Raw genomic sequence first — 20657 nt, forward strand, 5'->3', positions numbered from 1 at the left:
TGTTAATGGACAGGTTTTGGGGCGCTGTTTCTTGCTCTATCTCCCTCCCACCCACTCTCTCAGGGGTAGAAAGTTTTCAAGTGAGAGAGGAAAGGAAGGGTAAATGGAAGCTGAGGAGAGCTGGTCCTGTCCCTCTTGTTGGTAAAGAGGGTGCATCCACAAAGAGGTAAGGAGATAGGTTTATTTTAATTCAAGAAGGAGTGCCTGGTGGCGAAGCTGGCGTGCCCTGTCACACTACAGACCCCTCTGTGCGTGTGTGCGCGTGTGTGCGTGTGTGTGCGCGTGTGTGCGCGTGTGTGCGCGTGTGTGCGCGTGTCTGCAGGGGGTATCAGTCCCATCCATAGATAACAGGGGTGCTGCCGCTGCTGCTGCTCATATTTTAGCAATAGGCACATCCCTTTGGTGTTAATTAGTGTTTGCAGTACCATCTTTTTGGCTTTTGTGTGTGCATTTTGCATTTGTGTGTGTGAGTGTGCATTTTATTTATTTATAAAATATTTTACCAGGAAGTAATACATTGAGAGTTACCTCTCGTTTTCAAGTATGTCCTGGGCACAGAGTAAAACAAATAGTACATGGTTACAAGTACAGTTACATAAATGAACAGGGTATACATTATATACAAGACATTGCGTGCACAGTTAAAGAAAATGTATATTATGAGCGTATGAAACAGTTACAGTTTTGCATTTGTGTGTGTGAGTGTGTATTGCATGTTTTTTTAAAACACCTTATCTGTATAGAAAAAAAGCCTTTTTTTAGTAATGTACAGTTACAATATGAACATGTCCCCATCTCATCTCATCCACCTGACTCTGGATACGAAACATCCATGTATTCTTTTGTAACTTTTGTTCAATTTTCATACAATTTGCTTGCACCCTTTCAGAAAAATGAAATCTTTCAAATGGAAATAATTTGGAAACCGCTGTAACAAACAACACTGTACATGCTTATAGGTATATACATGCTCAGGGGTCGGTTTATGGATCTGTACACAATTATACATTGCCCACTTCGGCCATTTTAATTCCCCCTTTTTAAATTATTGTTACCAATATACATTTTTTGTGTGTGTGTGTTTGTGTGATGGGGTAGGTGGCGGTACTCAATGGCCGTGGCAATCTCGTCCTGAGTCCTGGTGACTGGAAATCATCATAATATAATACATTGATTGAGTATGATTATTATTACTACAAATGTTCAAACAAAACCGAAATGTCGGCTAAGAAATGATATTGAAGCAATTTATGTTCATAAGTATGTAGGTGTGTATGTATAACTTTCCCCGACTAGCGCATTCTCTTCTTGCAATATTTCAATTGACATGCGCAATGAATACAATTCTTAAAGTCACTTCCATTATCCTTTCTGTTTTGGGAATTGAATTAGCAAGAGATGTGTTTGCGCAAGTCTAAAATCAATGGGGGAAATAAAATGACATTTCTGTCAACAGTAACTTAAGATATGAACAGAAAAAGTATCCGATTGGGTTTTCAAAACAAAAGCTTTCTTTCCCTGACCGGGAATCGAACCCGGGCCGCGGCGGTGAGAGCGCGAATCCTAACCACTAGACAACCAGGGAAGATGCCTAGTATGGCGACAAAGGGTCTACTTACTGGGCTCCGATGATTCAACTCTCCTTCTCACCCAATCATCCACAGCCCTGGACATTCAGCTGTGTCTGATAACTGGGATTCAGCAGTGCAAGTTCCCAGACAGATTTGCCCTGCAGAAAGTGAAGCAGCCCGCACTGACGCACTTTCATGTAAGAGGGGAATTAGCTCACATGGTAGAGCGCTTGCTTTGCATGTAAGAGGTAGCGGGGTCGATGCCCGCATTCTCCAAGTTTTTTGGTGTGTAGTCAGTAGGGCAAGGCCTTCCTGACATTCTACTATTACATGAGATCACTGATTGATATGATGACTTCACTGAAGCCTGTTAGTGCTATTGATTGTAGGAAATACTCTCTTTTGTTTACCTTGCTGCGTTTGCCAATACAGTGAACAAGAAAAGGAAAAATTCAACATTTTAAAGTGTTTCAAGCATTATAATATATACTAGATTGTACTAGATTGAAGGGATGCCCCAGATTTTACAGTGTTTACAGTTTGCACTTATTCCATGAAGTCTTATATTGTATTCCCCCAGACTCTCTGAAAATTCAGCCTTTTCAAGGAAGCTTATCTGGCCTATCTCTAACATTGTGCTTCAGATCCGCTCCAGACACCTGTCCAAAAATCATGCATAGCCGAAATAGCTCAGTTGGGAGAGCGTTAGACTGAAGATCTAAAGGTCCCTGGTTCGATCCCGGGTTTCGGCAGATGATTTTGTCAATACCAGCAGTAGTTTATTGAGCAACCTTTACATTATTTAGAATCATAATAATAATAATAATAACAATTTGTCACCATATGACTTCTGATTCAGTTCAACCATTTTGTAAGAGATACCAAGAATGAATGCAACGTATGAAACAATAGCATTAAAAATCAGTGTTGCACATATAGGTATTGGCAAAATGATACAATAAGTGAGAGCAAGCAAAGTGGATTGTGTGCTGTATTTTGTTTATATGAGGCGGGCATCAAAATAACTAAACTATTGCTAGGTTTTTTACTCTCTGAAAGCTCTGAGACATCAAGACAGGTGAATAGTTCCTCCACCAGAGCTCCAAGAGACACCGGCTTCAGCGCGAAGAAGACATACATAAAACCGTCTTGCATTATTGGCGATACTGCTGTGCTTGTGACCATAGCATTAAACATCAACAGTTCACAGACTGGTGTTGGTCAAAATATTTAATGAGCAAATGGCAGCAAAGTTGGATGTGTTCTGCATGTTGTTTCTATTTTCTGATGACAGAAATGGTCACAAAATGGATACACATAGTATCTTGTTATGTATAGACTTAGACTGTAAGCTCTTCGGGGGAGCAGCAACTCTTTTTCCGGATCTTTCCTTTTATGTCTGTAGCGCTTTTTACCATTATGTTTCCTATAATTTTCCCATGATGTCTCTTATTATTATATCCATGACAGATGTACTGTAGGATACTGTATCCCTAGCCATATATTTATTATATTCCAGTTTTGTCACTTGTATTATTGCTGTGAAGCGCTATGTATATTCCCCTTATGGTGACAAACTGGATAATATTTCCATTATGTCTCCTATTATTTTCCCATGGTATCTATTATTATTATTATTAATATTATTTTTAATAATATTATTATTATTATATCCATGCAGAATGTAGGATAGTGTCATCTAAAAGCACATATTGATTAAATGGTTGAAAATGATGCCTCCGTTTTTTGCCAAGATTGTCTTGACACTTACACCCCAAAACTTCAATAGAGCCACACTTAAAAGACATCATCATTCTTTTTGATTCAATGTACTTTTATGGTGCAGAAGCTGCATGCTGCCTGTGCCTTCAGTGTATGCATTTGTCAGTGTGTCTCTATCTGCCTCTCTGTCTCTTAATGGCCAGTCAGCCTGTGTGATGATGTCAGCATATGTCTGTGATGTTAGAGACGCATTGTGACATCATCACATATACTGGCTGCTAGGTGAAGAGAGAGAGAGAGAGAGAGAGAGAGAGAGAGAGAGAGAGAGAGAGAGAGAGAGAGAGAGAGAGAGAGAGAGAGAGAGAGAGAGAGAGAGAGAGAGAGAGAGAGAGAGAGAGAAAGCAGCTCCTCCCTCCCATGCAAATGAATGGAGTGAGAGGAGAGGAGAGGAGCAGAGGGACAGAAGCCTGTGCTGCTTCTGCTGTTAATGGGACAGGTTTTGGGGCGCTGTTTCTTGCTCTATCTCCCTCCCACCCACTCTCTCAGGGGTAGAAAGTTTTCAAGTGAGAGAGGAAAGGAAGGGTAAATGGAAGCTGAGGAGAGCTGGTCCTGTCCCTCTTGTTGGTAAAGAGGGTGCATCCACAAAGAGGTAAGGAGATAGGTTTATTTTAATTCAAGAAGGAGTGCCTGGTGGCGAAGCTGGCGTGCCCTGTCACACTACAGACCCCTCTGTGCGTGTGTGCGCGTGTGTGCGTGTGTGTGCGCGTGTGTGCGCGTGTGTGCGCGTGTGTGCGCGTGTCTGCAGGGGGTATCAGTCCCATCCATAGATAACAGGGGTGCTGCCGCTGCTGCTGCTCATATTTTAGCAATAGGCACATCCCTTTGGTGTTAATTAGTGTTTGCAGTACCATCTTTTTGGCTTTTGTGTGTGCATTTTGCATTTGTGTGTGTGAGTGTGCATTTTATTTATTTATAAAATATTTTACCAGGAAGTAATACATTGAGAGTTACCTCTCGTTTTCAAGTATGTCCTGGGCACAGAGTAAAACAAATAGTACATGGTTACAAGTACAGTTACATAAATGAACAGGGTATACATTATATACAAGACATTGCGTGCACAGTTAAAGAAAATGTATATTATGAGCGTATGAAACAGTTACAGTTTTGCATTTGTGTGTGTGAGTGTGTATTGCATGTTTTTTTAAAACACCTTATCTGTATAGAAAAAAAGCCTTTTTTTAGTAATGTACAGTTACAATATGAACATGTCCCCATCTCATCTCATCCACCTGACTCTGGATACGAAACATCCATGTATTCTTTTGTAACTTTTGTTCAATTTTCATACAATTTGCTTGCACCCTTTCAGAAAAATGAAATCTTTCAAATGGAAATAATTTGGAAACCGCTGTAACAAACAACACTGTACATGCTTATAGGTATATACATGCTCAGGGGTCGGTTTATGGATCTGTACACAATTATACATTGCCCACTTCGGCCATTTTAATTCCCCCTTTTTAAATTATTGTTACCAATATACATTTTTTGTGTGTGTGTGTTTGTGTGATGGGGTAGGTGGCGGTACTCAATGGCCGTGGCAATCTCGTCCTGAGTCCTGGTGACTGGAAATCATCATAATATAATACATTGATTGAGTATGATTATTATTACTACAAATGTTCAAACAAAACCGAAATGTCGGCTAAGAAATGATATTGAAGCAATTTATGTTCATAAGTATGTAGGTGTGTATGTATAACTTTCCCCGACTAGCGCATTCTCTTCTTGCAATATTTCAATTGACATGCGCAATGAATACAATTCTTAAAGTCACTTCCATTATCCTTCTGTTTTGGGAATTGAATTAGCAAGAGATGTGTTTGCGCAAGTCTAAAATCAATGGGGGGAAATAAAATGACATTTCTGTCAACAGTAACTTAAGATATGAACAGAAAAAGTATCCGATTGGGTTTTCAAAACAAAAGCTTTCTTTCCTGACCGGGAATCGAACCCGGGCCGCGGCGGTGAGAGCGCCGAATCCTAACCACTAGACAACCAGGGAAGATGCCTAGTATGGCGACAAAGGGTCTACTTACTGGGCTCCGATGATTCAACTCTCCTTCTCACCCAATCATCCACAGCCCTGGACATTCAGCTGTGTCTGATAACTGGGATTCAGCAGTGCAAGTTCCCAGACAGATTTGCCCTGCAGAAAGTGAAGCAGCCCGCACTGACGCACTTTCATGTAAGAGGGGAATTAGCTCACATGGTAGAGCGCTTGCTTTGCATGTAAGAGGTAGCGGGGTCGATGCCCGCATTCTCCAAGTTTTTTGGTGTGTAGTCAGTAGGGCAAGGCCTTCAGACATTCTACTATTACATGAGATCACTGATTGATATGATGACTTCACTGAAGCCTGTTAGTGCTATTGATTGTAGGAAATACTCTCTTTTGTTTACCTTGCTGCGTTTGCCAATACAGTGAACAAGAAAAGGAAAAATTCAACATTTTAAAGTGTTTCAAGCATTATAATATATACTAGATTGTACTAGATTGAAGGGATGCCCCAGATTTTACAGTGTTTACAGTTTGCACTTATTCCCATGAAGTCTTATATTGTATTCCCCCAGACTCTCTGAAAATTCACCTTTTCAAGGAAGCTTATCTGGCCTATCTCTAACATTGTGCTTCAGATCCGCTCCAGACACCTGTCCAAAAATCATGCATAGCCGAAATAGCTCAGTTGGGAGAGCGTTAGACTGAAGATCTAAAGGTCCCTGGTTCGATCCCGGGTTTCGGCAGATGATTTTGTCAATACCAGCAGTAGTTTATTGAGCAACCTTTACATTATTTAGAATCATAATAATAATAATAATAATAATAATAACAATTTGTCACCATATGACTTCTGATTCAGTTCAACCATTTTGTAAGAGATACCAAAGAATGAATGCAACGTATGAAACAATAGCATTAAAAATCAGTGTTGCACATATAGGTATTGGCAAAATGATACAATAAGTGAGAGCAAGCAAAGTGGATTGTGTGCTGTATTTTGTTTATATGAGGCGGGCATCAAAATAACTAAACTATTGCCAGGTTTTTTACTCTCTGAAAGCTCTGAGACATCAAGACAGGTGAATAGTTCCTCCACCAGAGCTCCAAGAGACACCGGCTTCAGCGCGAAGAAGACATACATAAAACCGTCTTGCATTATTGGCGATACTGCTGTGCTTGTGACCATAGCATTAAAACATCAACAGTTCACAGACTGGTGTTGGTCAAATATTTAATGAGCAAATGGCAGCAAAGTTGGATGTGTTCTGCATGTTGTTTCTATTTTCTGATGACAGAAATGGTCACAAAATGGATACACATAGTATCTTGTTATGTATAGACTTAGACTGTAAGCTCTTCGGGGGAGCAGCAACTCTTTTTCCGGATCTTTCCTTTTATGTCTGTAGCGCTTTTTACCATTATGTTTCCTATAATTTTCCCATGATGTCTCTTATTATTATATCCATGACAGATGTACTGTAGGATACTGTATCCCTAGCCATATATTTATTATATTCAGTTTTGTCACTTGTATTATTGCTGTGAAGCGCTATGTATATTCCCCTTATGGTGAACAAACTGGATAATATTTCCATTATGTCTCCTATTATTTTCCCATGGTATCTATTATTATTATTATTAATATTATTTTTAATAATATTATTATTATTATATCCATGCAGAATGTAGGATAGTGTCATCTAAAAGCACATATTGATTAAATGGTTGAAAATGATGCCTCCGTTTTTTGCCAAGATTGTCTTGACACTTACACCCCAAAACTTCAATAGAGCCACACTTAAAAGACATCATCATTCTTTTGATTCAAATGTACTTTTATGGTGCAGAAGCTGCATGCTGCCTGTGCCTTCAGTGTATGCATTTGTCAGTGTGTCTCTATCTGCCTCTCTGTCTCTTAATGGCCAGTCAGCCTGTGTGATGATGTCAGCATATGTCTGTGATGTTAGAGACGCATTGTGACATCATCACATATACTGGCTGCTAGGTGAAGAGAGGAGAGAGAGAGAGAGAGAGAGAGATGAGAGAGAGAGAGAGAGAGAGAGAGAGAGAGAGAGAGAGAGAGAGAGAGAGAGAGAGAGAGAGAGAGAGAGAGAGAGAGAGAGAGAGAGAGAGAGAAAGCAGCTCCTCCCTCCCATGCAAATGAATGGAGTGAGAGGAGAGGAGAGGAGCAGAGGGACAGAAGCCTGTGCTGCTTCTGCTGTTAATGGGACAGGTTTTGGGCGCTGTTTCTTGCTCTATCTCCCTCCCACCCACTCTCTCAGGGGTAGAAAGTTTTCAAGTGAGAGAGGAAAGGAAGGGTAAATGGAAGCTGAGGAGAGCTGGTCCTGTCCCTCTTGTTGGTAAAGAGGGTGCATCCACAAAGAGGTAAGGAGATAGGTTTATTTTAATTCAAGAAGGAGTGCCTGGTGGCGAAGCTGGCGTGCCCTGTCACACTACAGACCCCTCTGTGCGTGTGTGCGCGTGGTGTGCGCGTGTGTGCGCGTGTGTGCGCGTGTGTGCGCGTGTGTGCGCGTGTCTGCAGGGGGTATCAGTCCATCCATAGATAACAGGGGTGCTGCCGCTGCTGCTGCTCATATTTTAGCAATAGGCACATCCCTTTGGTGTTAATTAGTGTTTGCAGTACCATCTTTTTGGCTTTTGTGTGTGCATTTTGCATTTGTGTGTGTGAGTGTGCATTTTATTTATTTATAAAATATTTTACCAGGAAGTAATACATTGAGAGTTACCTCTCGTTTTCAAGTATGTCCTGGGCACAGAGTAAAACAAATAGTACATGGTTACAAGTACAGTTACATAAATGAACAGGGTATACATTATATACAAGACATTGCGTGCACAGTTAAAGAAAATGTATATTATGAGCGTATGAAACAGTTACAGTTTGCATTGTGTGTGTGAGTGTGTATTGCATGTTTTTTAAAACACCTTATCTGTATAGAAAAAAAGCCTTTTTTAGTAATGTACAGTTACAATATGAACATGTCCCCATCTCATCTCATCCACCTGACTCTGGATACGAAACATCCATGTATTCTTTTGTAACTTTTGTTCAATTTTCATACAATTTGCTTGCACCCTTTCAGAAAAATGAAATCTTTCAAATGGAAATAATTTGGAACCGCTGTAAACAAACAACACTGTACATGCTTATAGGTATATACATGCTCAGGGGTCGGTTTATGGATCTGTACACAATTATACATTGCCCACTTCGGCCATTTTAATTCCCCCTTTTTAAATATCTGTTACCAATATACATTTTTTGTGTGTGTGTGTTTGTGTGATGGGGTAGGTGGCGGTACTCAATGGCCGTGGCAATCTCGTCCTGAGTCCTGGTGACTGGAAATCATCATAATATAATACATTGATTGAGTATGATTATTATTACTACAAATGTTCAAACAAAACCGAAATGTCGGCTAAGAAATGATATTGAAGCAATTTATGTTCATAAGTATGTAGGTGTGTATGTATAACTTTCCCCGACTAGCGCATTCTCTTCTTGCAATATTTCAATTGACATGCGCAATGAATACAATTCTTAAAGTCACTTCCATTATCCTTTCTGTTTTGGGAATTGAATTAGCAAGAGATGTGTTTGCGCAAGTCTAAAATCAATGGGGGGAAATAAAATGACATTTCTGTCAACAGTAACTTAAGATATGAACAGAAAAAGTATCCGATTGGGTTTTCAAAACAAAAGCTTTCTTTCCCTGACCGGGAATCGAACCCGGGCCGCGGCGGTGAGAGCGCCGAATCCTAACCACTAGACAACCAGGGAAGATGCCTAGTATGGCGACAAAGGGTCTACTTACTGGGCTCCGATGATTCAACTCTCCTTCTCACCCAATCATCCACAGCCCTGGACATTCAGCTGTGTCTGATAACTGGGATTCAGCAGTGCAAGTTCCCAGACAGATTTGCCCTGCAGAAAGTGAAGCAGCCCGCACTGACGCACTTTCATGTAAGAGGGGAATTAGCTCACATGGTAGAGCGCTTGCTTTGCATGTAAGAGGTAGCGGGGTCGATGCCCGCATTCTCCAAGTTTTTTGGTGTGTAGTCAGTAGGGCAAGGCCTTCCAGACATTCTACTATTACATGAGATCACTGATTGATATGATGACTTCACTGAAGCCTGTTAGTGCTATTGATTGTAGGAAATACTCTCTTTTGTTTACCTTGCTGCGTTTGCCAATACAGTGAACAAGAAAAGGAAAAATTCAACATTTTAAAGTGTTTCAAGCATTATAATATATACTAGATTGTACTAGATTGAAGGGATGCCCCAGATTTTACAGTGTTTACAGTTTGCACTTATTCCCATGAAGTCTTATATTGTATTCCCCCAGACTCTCTGAAAATTCACCTTTTCAAGGAAGCTTATCTGGCCTATCTCTAACATTGTGCTTCAGATCCGCTCCAGACACCTGTCCAAAAATCATGCATAGCCGAAATAGCTCAGTTGGGAGAGCGTTAGTTAGACTGAAGATCTAAAGGTCCCTGGTTCGATCCCGGGTTTCGGCAGATGATTTTGTCAATACCAGCAGTAGTTTATTGAGCAACCTTTACATTATTTAGAATCATAATAATAATAATAATAACAATTTGTCACCATATGACTTCTGATTCAGTTCAACCATTTTGTAAGAGATACCAAAGAATGAATGCAACGTATGAAACAATAGCATTAAAAATCAGTGTTGCACATATAGGTATTGGCAAAATGATACAATAAGTGAGAGCAAGCAAAGTGGATTGTGTGCTGTATTTTGTTTATATGAGGCGGGCATCAAAATAACTAAACTATTGCTAGGTTTTTTACTCTCTGAAAGCTCTGAGACATCAAGACAGGTGAATAGTTCCTCCACCAGAGCTCCAAGAGACACCGGCTTCAGCGCGAAGAAGACATACATAAAACCGTCTTGCATTATTGGCGATACTGCTGTGCTTGTGACCATAGCATTAACATCAACAGTTCACAGACTGGTGTTGGTCAAAATATTTAATGAGCAAATGGCAGCAAAGTTGGATGTGTTCTGCATGTTGTTTCTATTTTCTGATGACAGAAATGGTCACAAAATGGATACACATAGTATCTTGTTATGTATAGACTTAGACTGTAAGCTCTTCGGGGGAGCAGCAACTCTTTTTCCGGATCTTTCCTTTTATGTCTGTAGCGCTTTTTACCATTATGTTTCCTATAATTTTCCCATGATGTCTCTTATTATTATATCCATGACAGATGTACTGTAGGATACTGTATCCCTAGCCATATATTTATTATATTCCAGTTTTGTCACTTGTATTATTGCTGTGAAGCGCTATGTATATTCCCCTTATGGTGACAAACTGGATAATATTTCCATTATGTCTCCTATTATTTTCCAATGGTATCTATTATTATTATTATTAATATTATTTTTAATAATATTATTATTATTATATCCATGCAGAATGTAGGATAGTGTCATCTAAAAGCACATATTGATTAAATGGTTGAAAATGATGCCTCCGTTTTTTGCCAAGATTGTCTTGACACTTACACCCCAAAACTTCAATAGAGCCACACTTAAAAGACATCATCATTCTTTTTGATTCAAATGTACTTTTATGGTGCAGAAGCTGCATGCTGCCTGTGCCTTCAGTGTATGCATTTGTCAGTGTGTCTCTATCTGCCTCTCTGTCTCTTAATGGCCAGTCAGCCTGTGATGATGTCAGCATATGTCTGTGATGTTAGAGACGCATTGTGACATCATCACATATACTGGCTGCTAGGTGAAGAGAGAGAGAGAGAGAGAGAGAGAGAGAGAGAGAGAGAGAGAGAGAGAGGAGAGAGAGAGAGAGAGAGAGAGAGAGAGAGAGAGAGAGAGAGGCTCCTCCCTCCCATGCAAATGAATGGAGTGAGAGGAGAGGAGAGGAGAGGAGCAGAGGGACAGAAGCCTGTGCTGCTTCTGCTGTTAATGGGACAGGTTTTGGGGCGCTGTTTCTTGCTCTATCTCCCTCCCACCCACTCTCTCAGGGGTAGAAAGTTTTCAAGTGAGAGAGGAAAGGAAGGGGAAATGGAAGCTGAGAGAGCTGGTCCTGTCCCTCTTGTTGGTAAAGAGGGTGCATCCACAAAGAGGTAAGGAGATAGGTTTATTTTAATTCAAGAAGGAGTGCCTGGTGGCGAAGCTGGCGTGCCCTGTCACACTACAGACCCCTCTGTGCGTGTGTGCGCGTGTGTGCGCGTGTGTGCGCGTGTGTGTGCGCGTGTGTGCACGTGTGTGCGCGTGTCTGCAGGGGGTATCAGTCCCATCCATAGATAACAGGGGTGCTGCCGCTGCTGCTGCTCATATTTTTAGCAATAGGCACATCCCTTTGGTGTTAATTAGTGTTTGCAGTACCATCTTTTTGGCTTTTGTGTGTGCATTTTGCATTTGTGTGTGTGAGTGTGCATTTTATTTATTTATAAAATATTTTACCAGGAAGTAATACATTGAGAGTTACCTCTCGTTTTCAAGTATGTCCTGGGCACAGAGTAAAACAAATAGTACATGGTTACAAGTACAGTTACATAAATGAACAGGGTATACATTATATACAAGACATTGCGTGCACAGTTAAAGAAAATGTATATTATGAGCGTATGAAACAGTTACAGTTTTGCATTTGTGTGTGTGAGTGTGTATTGCATGTTTTTTTAAAACACCTTATCTGTATAGAAAAAAAGCCTTTTTTTTTAGTAATGTACAGTTACAATATGAACATGTCCCCATCTCATCTCATCCACCTGACTCTGGATACGAAACATCCATGTATTCTTTTGTAACTTTTGTTCAATTTTCATACAATTTGCTTGCACCCTTTCAGAAAAATGAAATCTTTCAAATGGAAATAATTTGGAAACCGCTGTAACAAACAACACTGTACATGCTTATAGGTATATACATGCTCAGGGGTCGGTTTATGGATCTGTACACAATTATACATTGCCCACTTCGGCCATTTTAATTCCCCCTTTTAAATTATTGTTACCAATATACATTTTTTGTGTGTGTGTGTTTTGTGTGATGGGGTAGGTGGCGGTACTCAATGGCCTCGGTTTGGCAATCTCGTCCTGAGTCCTGGTGACTGGAAATCATCATAATATAATACATTGATTGAGTATGATTATTATTACTACAAATGTTCAAACAAAACCGAAATGTCGGCTAAGAAATGATATTGAAGCAATTTATGTTCATAAGTATGTAGGTGTGTATGTATAACTTTCCCCGACTAGCGCATTCTCTTCTTGCAATATTTCAATTGACATGCGCAATGAATACAATTCTTAAAGTCACTTCCATTATCCTTTCTGTTTTGGGAATTGAATTAGCAAGAGATGTGTTTGCGCAAGTCTAAAATCAATGGGGGAAATAAAATGAGATTTCTGTCAACAGTAACTTAAGATATGAACAGAAAAAGTATCCGATTGGGTTTTCAAAACAAAAGCTTTCTTTCCTGACCGGGAATCGAACCCGGGCCGCGGCGGTGAGAGCGCCGAATCCTAACCACTAGACAACCAGGGAAGATGCCTAGTATGGCGACAAAGGGTCTACTTACTGGGCTCCGATGATTCAACTCTCCTTCTCACCCAATCATCCACAGCCCTGGACATTCAGCTGTGTCTGATAACTGGGATTCAGCAGTGCAAGTTCCCAGACAGATTTGCCCTGCAGAAAGTGAAGCAGCCCGCACTGACGCACTTTCATGTAAGAGGGGAATTAGCTCACATGGTAGAGCGCTTGCTTTGCATGTAAGAGGTAGCGGGGTCGATGCCCGCATTCTCCAAGTTTTTTGGTGTGTCAGTCAGTAGGGCAAGGCCTTCCAGACATTCTACTATTACATGAGATCACTGATTGATATGATGACTTCACTGAAGCCTGTTAGTGCTATTGATTGTAGGAAATACTCTCTTTTGTTTACCTTGCTGCGTTTGCCAATACAGTGAACAAGAAAAGGAAAAATTCAACATTTTAAAGTGTTTCAAGCATTATAATATATACTAGATTGTACTAGATTGAAGGGATGCCCCAGATTTTACAGTGTTTACAGTTTGCACTTATTCCATGAAGTCTTATATTGTATTCCCCCAGACTCTCTGAAAATTCACCTTTTCAAGGAAGCTTATCTGGCCTATCTCTAACATTGTGATCCGCTCCAGACACCTGTCCAAAAATCATGCATAGCCGAAATAGCTCAGTTGGGAGAGCGTTAGACTGAAGATCTAAAGGTCCCTGGTTCGATCCCGGGTTTCGGCAGATGATTTTGTCAATACCAGCAGTAGTTTATTGAGCAACCTTTACATTATTTAGAATCATAATAATAATAATAATAATAATAACAATTTGTCACCATATGACTTCTGATTCAGTTCAACCATTTTGTAAGAGATACCAAAGAATGAATGCAACGTATGAAACAATAGCATTAAAAATCAGTGTTGCACATATAGGTATTGGCAAAATGATACAATAAGTGAGAGCAAGCAAAGTGGATTGTGTGCTGTATTTTGTTTATATGAGGCGGGCATCAAAATAACTAAACTATTGCTAGGTTTTTTACTCTCTGAAAGCTCTGAGACATCAAGACAGGTGAATAGTTCCTCCACCAGAGCTCCAAGAGACACCGGCTTCAGCGCGAAGAAGACATACATAAAACCGTCTTGCATTATTGGCGATACTGCTGTGCTTGTGACCATAGCATTAAACATCAACAGTTCACAGACTGGTGTTGGTCAAAATATTTAATGAGCAAATGGCAGCAAAGTTGGATGTGTTCTGCATGTTGTTTCTATTTTCTGATGACAGAAATGGTCACAAAATGGATACACATAGTATCTTGTTATGTATAGACTTAGACTGTAAGCTCTTCGGGGGAGCAGCAACTCTTTTTCCGGATCTTTCCTTTTATGTCTGTAGCGCTTTTTACCATTATGTTTCCTATAATTTTCCCATGATGTCTCTTATTATTATATCCATGACAGATGTACTGTAGGATACTGTATCCCTAGCCATATATTTATTATATTCCAGTTTTGTCACTTGTATTATTGCTGTGAAGCGCTATGTATATTCCCCTTATGGTGACAAACTGGATAATATTTCCATTATGTCTCCTATTATTTTCCCATGGTATCTATTATTATTATTATTAATATTATTTTTAATAATATTATTATTATTATATCCATGCAGAATGTAGGATAGTGTCATCTAAAAGCACATATTGATTAAATGGTTGAAAATGATGCCTACGTTTTTTGCCAAGATTGTCTTGACACTTACACCCCAAAACTTCAATAGAGCCACACTTAAAAGACATCATCATTCTTTTTGATTCAAATGTACTTTTATGGTGCAGAAGCTGCATGCTGCCTGTGCCTTCAGTGTATGCATTTGTCAGTGTGTCTCTATCTGCCTCTCTGTCTCTTAATGGCCAGTCAGGCCTGTGTGATGATGTCAGCATATGTCTGTGATGTTAGAGACGCATTGTGACATCATCACATATACTGGCTGCTAGGTGGAGAGAGAGAGAGAGAGAGAGAGAGAGAGAGAGAGAGAGAGAGAGAGAGAGAGAGAGAGAGAGAGAGAGAGAGAGAGAGAGGCTCCTCCCTCCCATGCAAATGAATGGAGTGAGAGGAGAGGAGAGGAGAGGAGCAGAGGGACAGAAGCCTGTGCTGCTTCTGCTGTTAATGGGACAGGTTTTGGGGCGCTGTTTCTTGCTCTATCTCCCTCCCACCCACTCTCTCAGGGGTAGAAAGTTTTCAAGTGAGAGAGGAAAGGAAGGGGAAATGGAAGCTGAGGAGAGCTGGTCCTGTCCCTCTTGTTGGTAAAGAGGGTGCATCCACAAAGAGGTAAGGAGATAGGTTTATTTTAATTCAAGAAGGAGTGCCTGGTGGCGAAGCTGGCGTGCCCTGTCACACTACAGGACCCCTCTGTGCGTGTGTGTGCGTGTGTGCGCGTGTCTGCAGGGGGTATCAGTCCCATCCATAGATAACAGGGGTGCTGCCGCTGCTGCTGCTCATATTTTAGCAATAGGCACATCCCTTTGGTGTTAATTAGTGTTTGCAGTACCATCTTTTTGGCTTTTGTGTGTGCATTTTGCATTTGTGTGTGTGAGTGTGCATTTTATTTATTTATAAAAATATTTTACCAGGAAGTAATACATTGAGAGTTACCTCTCGTTTTCAAGTATGTCCTGGGCACAGAGTAAAACAAATAGTACATGGTTACAAGTACAGTTACATAAATGAACAGGGTATACATTATATACAAGACATTGCGTGCACAGTTAAAGAAAATGTATATTATGAGCGTATGAAACAGTTACAGTTTTGCATTTGTGTGTGTGAGTGTGTATTGCATGTTTTTTTAAACACCTTATCTGTATAGAAAAAAAGCCTTTTTTTAGTAATGTACAGTTACAATATGAACATGTCCCCATCTCATCTCATCCACCTGACTCTGGATACGAAACATCCATGTATTCTTTTGTAACTTTTGTTCAATTTTCATACAATTTGCTTGCACCCTTTCAGAAAAATGAAATCTTTCAATGGAAATAATTTGGAAACCGCTGTAACAAACAACACTGTACATGCTTATAGGTATATACATGCTCAGGGGTCGGTTTTATGGATCTGTACACAATTATACATTGCCCACTTCGGCCATTTTAATTCCCCCTTTTAAATTATTGTTACCAATATACATTTTTTGTGTGTGTGTGTTTGTGTGATGGGGTAGGTGGCGGTACTCAATGGCCGTGGCAATCTCGTCCTGAGTCCTGGTGACTGGAAATCATCATAATATAATACATTGATTGAGTATGATTATTATTACTACAAATGTTCAAACAAAACCGAAATGTCGGCTAAGAAATGATATTGAAGCAATTTATGTTCATAAGTATGTAGGTGTGTATGTATAACTTTCCCCGACTAGCGCTTTCTCTTCTTGCAATATTTCAATTGACATGCGCAATGAATACAATTCTTAAAGTCACTTCCATTATCCTTTCTGTTTTGGGAATTGAATTAGCAAGAGATGTGTTTGCGCAAGTCTAAAATCAATGGGGGAAATAAAATGACATTTCTGTCAACAGTAACTTAAGATATGAACAGAAAAAGTATCCGATTGGGTTTTCAAAACAAAAGCTTTCTTTCCCTGACCTGGGAATCGAACCCGGGCCGCGGCGGTGAGAGCGCCGAATCCTAACCACTAGACAACCAGGGAAGATGCCTAGTATGGCGACAAAGGGTCTACTTACTGGGCTCCGATGATTCAACTCTCCTTCTCACCCAATCATCCACAGCCCTGGACATTCAGCTGTGTCTGATAACTGGGATTCAGCAGTGCAAGTTCCCAGACAGATTTGCCCTGCAGAAAGTGAAGCAGCCCGCACTGACGCACTTTCATGTAAGAGGGGAATTAGCTCACATGGTAGAGCGCTTGCTTTGCATGTAAGAGGTAGCGGGATCGATGCCGCATTCTCCAATTTTTTTGGTGTGTAGTCAGTAGGGCAAGGCCTTCCAGGCATTCTACTTTTACATGAGATCACTGATTGATATGATGACTTCACTGAAGCCTGTTAGTGCTATTGATTGTAGGAAATACTCTCTTTTGTTTACCTTGCTGCGTTTGCCAATACAGTGAACAAGAAAAGGAAAAATTCAACATTTTAAAGTTGTTTCAAGCATTATAATATATACTAGATTGTACTAGATTGAAGGGATGCCCCAGATTTTACAGTGTTTACAGTTTGCACTTATTCCCATGAAGTCTTATATTGTATTCCCCCAGACTCTCTGAAAATTCACCTTTTCAAGGAAGCTTATCTGGCCTATCTCTAACATTGTGCTTCAGATCCGCTCCAGACACCTGTCCAAAAATCATGCATAGCCGAAAATAGCTCAGTTGGGAGAGCGTTAGACTGAAGATCTAAAGGTCCCCTGGTTCGATCCCGGGTTTCGGCAGATGATTTTGTCAATACCAGCAGTAGTTTATTGAGCAACCTTTACATTATTTAGAATCATAATAATAATAATAATAATAATAACAATTTGTCACCATATGACTTCTGATTCAGTTCAACCATTTTGATAGAGATACCAAAGAATGAATGCAACGTATGAAACAATAGCATTAAAAATCAGTGTTGCACATATAGGTATTGGCAAAATGATACAATAAGTGAGAGCAAGCAAAGTGGATTGTGTGCTGTATTTTGTTTATATGAGGCGGGCATCAAAATAACTAAACTATTGCTAGGTTTTTTACTCTCTGAAAGCTCTGAGACATCAAGACAGGTGAATAGTTCCTCCACCAGAGCTCCAAGAGACACCGGCTTCAGCGCGAAGAAGACATACATAAAACCGTCTTGCATTATTGGCGATACTGCTGTGCTTGTGACCATAGCATTAAACATCAACAGTTCACAGACTGGTGTTGGTCAAAATATTTAATGAGCAAATGGCAGCAAAGTTGGATGTGTTCTGCATGTTGTTTCTATTTTCTGATGACAGAAATGGTCACAAAATGGATACACATAGTATCTTGTTATGTATAGACTTAGACTGTAAGCTCTTCGGGGGAGCCAGCAACTCTTTTTCCGGATCTTTCCTTTTATGTCTGTAGCGCTTTTTACCATTATGTTTCCTATAATTTTCCCATGATGTCTCTTATTATTATATCCATGACAGATGTACTGTAGGATACTGTATCCCTAGCCATATATTTATTATATTCCAGTTTTGTCACTTGTATTATTGCTGTGAAGCGCTATGTATATTCCCCTTATGGTGACAAACTGGATAATATTTCCATTATGTCTCCTATTATTTTCCCATGGTATCTATTATTATTATTATTAATATTATTTTTAATAATATTATTATTATTATATCCATGCAGAATGTAGGATAGTGTCATCTAAAAGCACATATTGATTAAATGGTTGAAAATGATGCCTCCGTTTTTTTGCAAGATTTGTCTTGACACTTACACCCCAAAACTTCAATAGAGCCACACTTAAAAGACATCATCATTCTTTTTGATTCAAATGTACTTTTATGGTGCAGAAGCTGCATGCTGCCTGTGCCTTCAGTGTATGCATTTGTCAGTGTGTCTCTATCTGCCTCTCTGTCTCTTAATGGCCAGTCAGCCTGTGTGATGATGTCAGCATATGTCTGTGATGTTAGAGACGCATTGTGACATCATCACATATACTGGCTGCTAGGTGAAGAGAGAGAGAGAGAGAGAGAGAGAAGAGAGAGAGAGAGATGGAGAGAGAGAGAGAGAGAGTGAGAGAGAGAGAGAGAGAGAGGAGGGAGAGAGAAGGGGAGAGAGAGAGAGAGGAGAGACGAGAGGAGAGAGAGAGAGAGAGGCTCCTCCTCCACCATAGCAAATGAATGGAGTGAGAGGAGAGGAGAGGAGAGGAGCAGAGGGACAGAAGCCTGTGCTGCCTTCTGCCTGTTAATGGGACAGGTTTTGGGGGGCGCTGTTTCTTGCTCTATCTCCCTCCCACCACTCTCTCAGGGGTAGAAGTTTTCAAGTGAGAGAGGAAAGGAAGGGGAAATGGAAGCCTGCAGGAGAGCTGGTCCTGTCCCTCTTGTTGGTCAAGAGGGTGCATCCACAAAGAGTAAGGAGATAGGTTTTATTTTAATTCAAGAAGAGTGCCAGGTGGCGAAGCTGGCGGCCCTGTCACACTACAGACCCTCCTGTGCGTGTGTGCGCGTGTGTGCGCGTGTGTGCGCGTGTGTGCGCGTGTGTGCGCGTGTCTGCAGGGGGTAACAGTCCCATCCCATAGATAACAGTGGTCTGCCGCTGCTGCTGCTCATATTTTAGCAATAGGCACATCCCTTTGGTGTTAATTAGTGTTTGCAGTACCATCTTTTTGGCTTTTGTGTGTGCATTTTGCATTTGTGTGTGTGAGTGTGCATTTTATTTATTTATAAAATATTTTACCAGGAAGTAATACATTGAGAGTTACCTCTCGTTTTCAAGTATGTCCTGGCACAGAGTAAAACAAATAGTACATGGTTACAAGTACAGTTACAATAAATGAACAGGGTATACATTATATACAAGACATTGCGTGCGCAACAGTTAAAGAAAATGTATATTATGAGCGTATGAAACAGTTACAGTTTTGCATTTGTGTGTGTGAGTGTGTATTGCATGTTTTTTTAAAACACCTTATCTGTATAGAAAAAAAGCCTTTTTTTAGTAATGTACAGTTACAATATGAACATGTCCCCATCTCATCTCATCCACCTGACTCTGGATACGAAACATCCATGTATTCTTTTGTAACTTTTGTTCAATTTTCATACAATTTGCTTGCACACCTTTCAGAAAAATGAAATCTTTCAAATGGAAATAATTTGGAAACCGCTGTAACAAACAACACTGTACATGCTTATAGGTATATACATGCTCAGGGGTCGGTTTATGGATCTGTACACAATTATACATTGCCCACTTCGGCCATTTAATTCCCCCTTTTTAAATTATTGTTACCAATATAGCATTTTTTGTGTGTGTGTGTTTGTGTGATGGGGTAGGTGGCGGTACTCAATGGCCGTGGCAATCTCGTCCTGAGTCCTGGTGACTGGAAATCATCATAATATAATACATTGATTGAGTATGATTATTATTACTACAAATGTTCAAACAAAACCGAAATGTCGGCTAAGAAATGATCTTGAAGCAATTTATGTTCATAAGTATGTAGGTGTGTATGTATAACTTTCCCCCGACTAGCGCATTCTCTTCTTGCAATATTTCAATTGACATGCGCAATGAATACAATTCTAAAGTCACTTCCATTATCCTTTCTGTTTTGGGAATTGAATTAGCAAGAGATGTGTTTTGCGCAAGTCTAAAAATCAATGGGGGAAATAAAATGAGATTTCTGTCAACAGTAACTTAAGATATGAACAGAAAAAGTATCCGATTGGGTTTTCAAAACACTAAGCTGTTCTTTCCCTGACCGGGAATCGAACCCGGGCCGCGGCGGTGAGAGCGCCGAATCCTAACCACTAGACAACCAGGGAGATGCCTAGTATGGCGACAAAGGGTCTACTTACTGGGCTCCGATGATTCAAACTCTCCTTCTCACCCAATCATCCACAGCCCTGGACATTCAGCTGTGTCTGATAACTGGGATTCAGCAGTGCAAGTTCCCAGACAGATTTGCCCTGCAAGGAAGTGAAGCAGCCCGCACTGACGCACTTTCATGTAAGAGGGGAATTAGCTC

At 40.3% G+C, this 20657-nt stretch overlaps 9 non-coding genes across 9 annotated transcripts; 5 read left to right on the forward strand and 4 right to left on the reverse strand.

Moving 5' to 3' along the window:
• The first annotated feature begins 2250 nt into the window (after positions 1–2250).
• Positions 2251–2323, forward strand: TRNAF-GAA (transfer RNA phenylalanine (anticodon GAA)). The gene has a single exon. It is a non-coding gene; the product is annotated as a tRNA-Phe (tRNA).
• A 2966-nt stretch (positions 2324–5289) lies between these two features.
• TRNAE-CUC (transfer RNA glutamic acid (anticodon CUC)) lies at positions 5290–5361 on the reverse strand. The gene has a single exon. It is a non-coding gene; the product is annotated as a tRNA-Glu (tRNA).
• Positions 5362–6025: 664 nt separating this feature from the next.
• On the forward strand, positions 6026–6098 carry TRNAF-GAA (transfer RNA phenylalanine (anticodon GAA)). Its single transcript has one exon. It is a non-coding gene; the product is annotated as a tRNA-Phe (tRNA).
• Positions 6099–9085: 2987 nt separating this feature from the next.
• Positions 9086–9157, reverse strand: TRNAE-CUC (transfer RNA glutamic acid (anticodon CUC)). The gene has a single exon. It is a non-coding gene; the product is annotated as a tRNA-Glu (tRNA).
• A 665-nt stretch (positions 9158–9822) lies between these two features.
• TRNAF-GAA (transfer RNA phenylalanine (anticodon GAA)) lies at positions 9823–9899 on the forward strand. Its single transcript has one exon. It is a non-coding gene; the product is annotated as a tRNA-Phe (tRNA).
• Positions 9900–12853: 2954 nt separating this feature from the next.
• Positions 12854–12925, reverse strand: TRNAE-CUC (transfer RNA glutamic acid (anticodon CUC)). The gene has a single exon. It is a non-coding gene; the product is annotated as a tRNA-Glu (tRNA).
• A 659-nt stretch (positions 12926–13584) lies between these two features.
• Positions 13585–13657, forward strand: TRNAF-GAA (transfer RNA phenylalanine (anticodon GAA)). The gene has a single exon. It is a non-coding gene; the product is annotated as a tRNA-Phe (tRNA).
• Positions 13658–17298: 3641 nt separating this feature from the next.
• On the forward strand, positions 17299–17373 carry TRNAF-GAA (transfer RNA phenylalanine (anticodon GAA)). The gene has a single exon. It is a non-coding gene; the product is annotated as a tRNA-Phe (tRNA).
• Positions 17374–20382: 3009 nt separating this feature from the next.
• On the reverse strand, positions 20383–20454 carry TRNAE-CUC (transfer RNA glutamic acid (anticodon CUC)). The gene has a single exon. It is a non-coding gene; the product is annotated as a tRNA-Glu (tRNA).
• Between the last annotated feature and the right edge of the window lie 203 nt (positions 20455–20657).

This window comes from Ascaphus truei, unplaced genomic scaffold (assembly GCF_040206685.1).
Source record: "Ascaphus truei isolate aAscTru1 unplaced genomic scaffold, aAscTru1.hap1 HAP1_SCAFFOLD_3370, whole genome shotgun sequence".
NCBI lineage: Eukaryota > Metazoa > Chordata > Amphibia > Anura > Ascaphidae > Ascaphus > Ascaphus truei.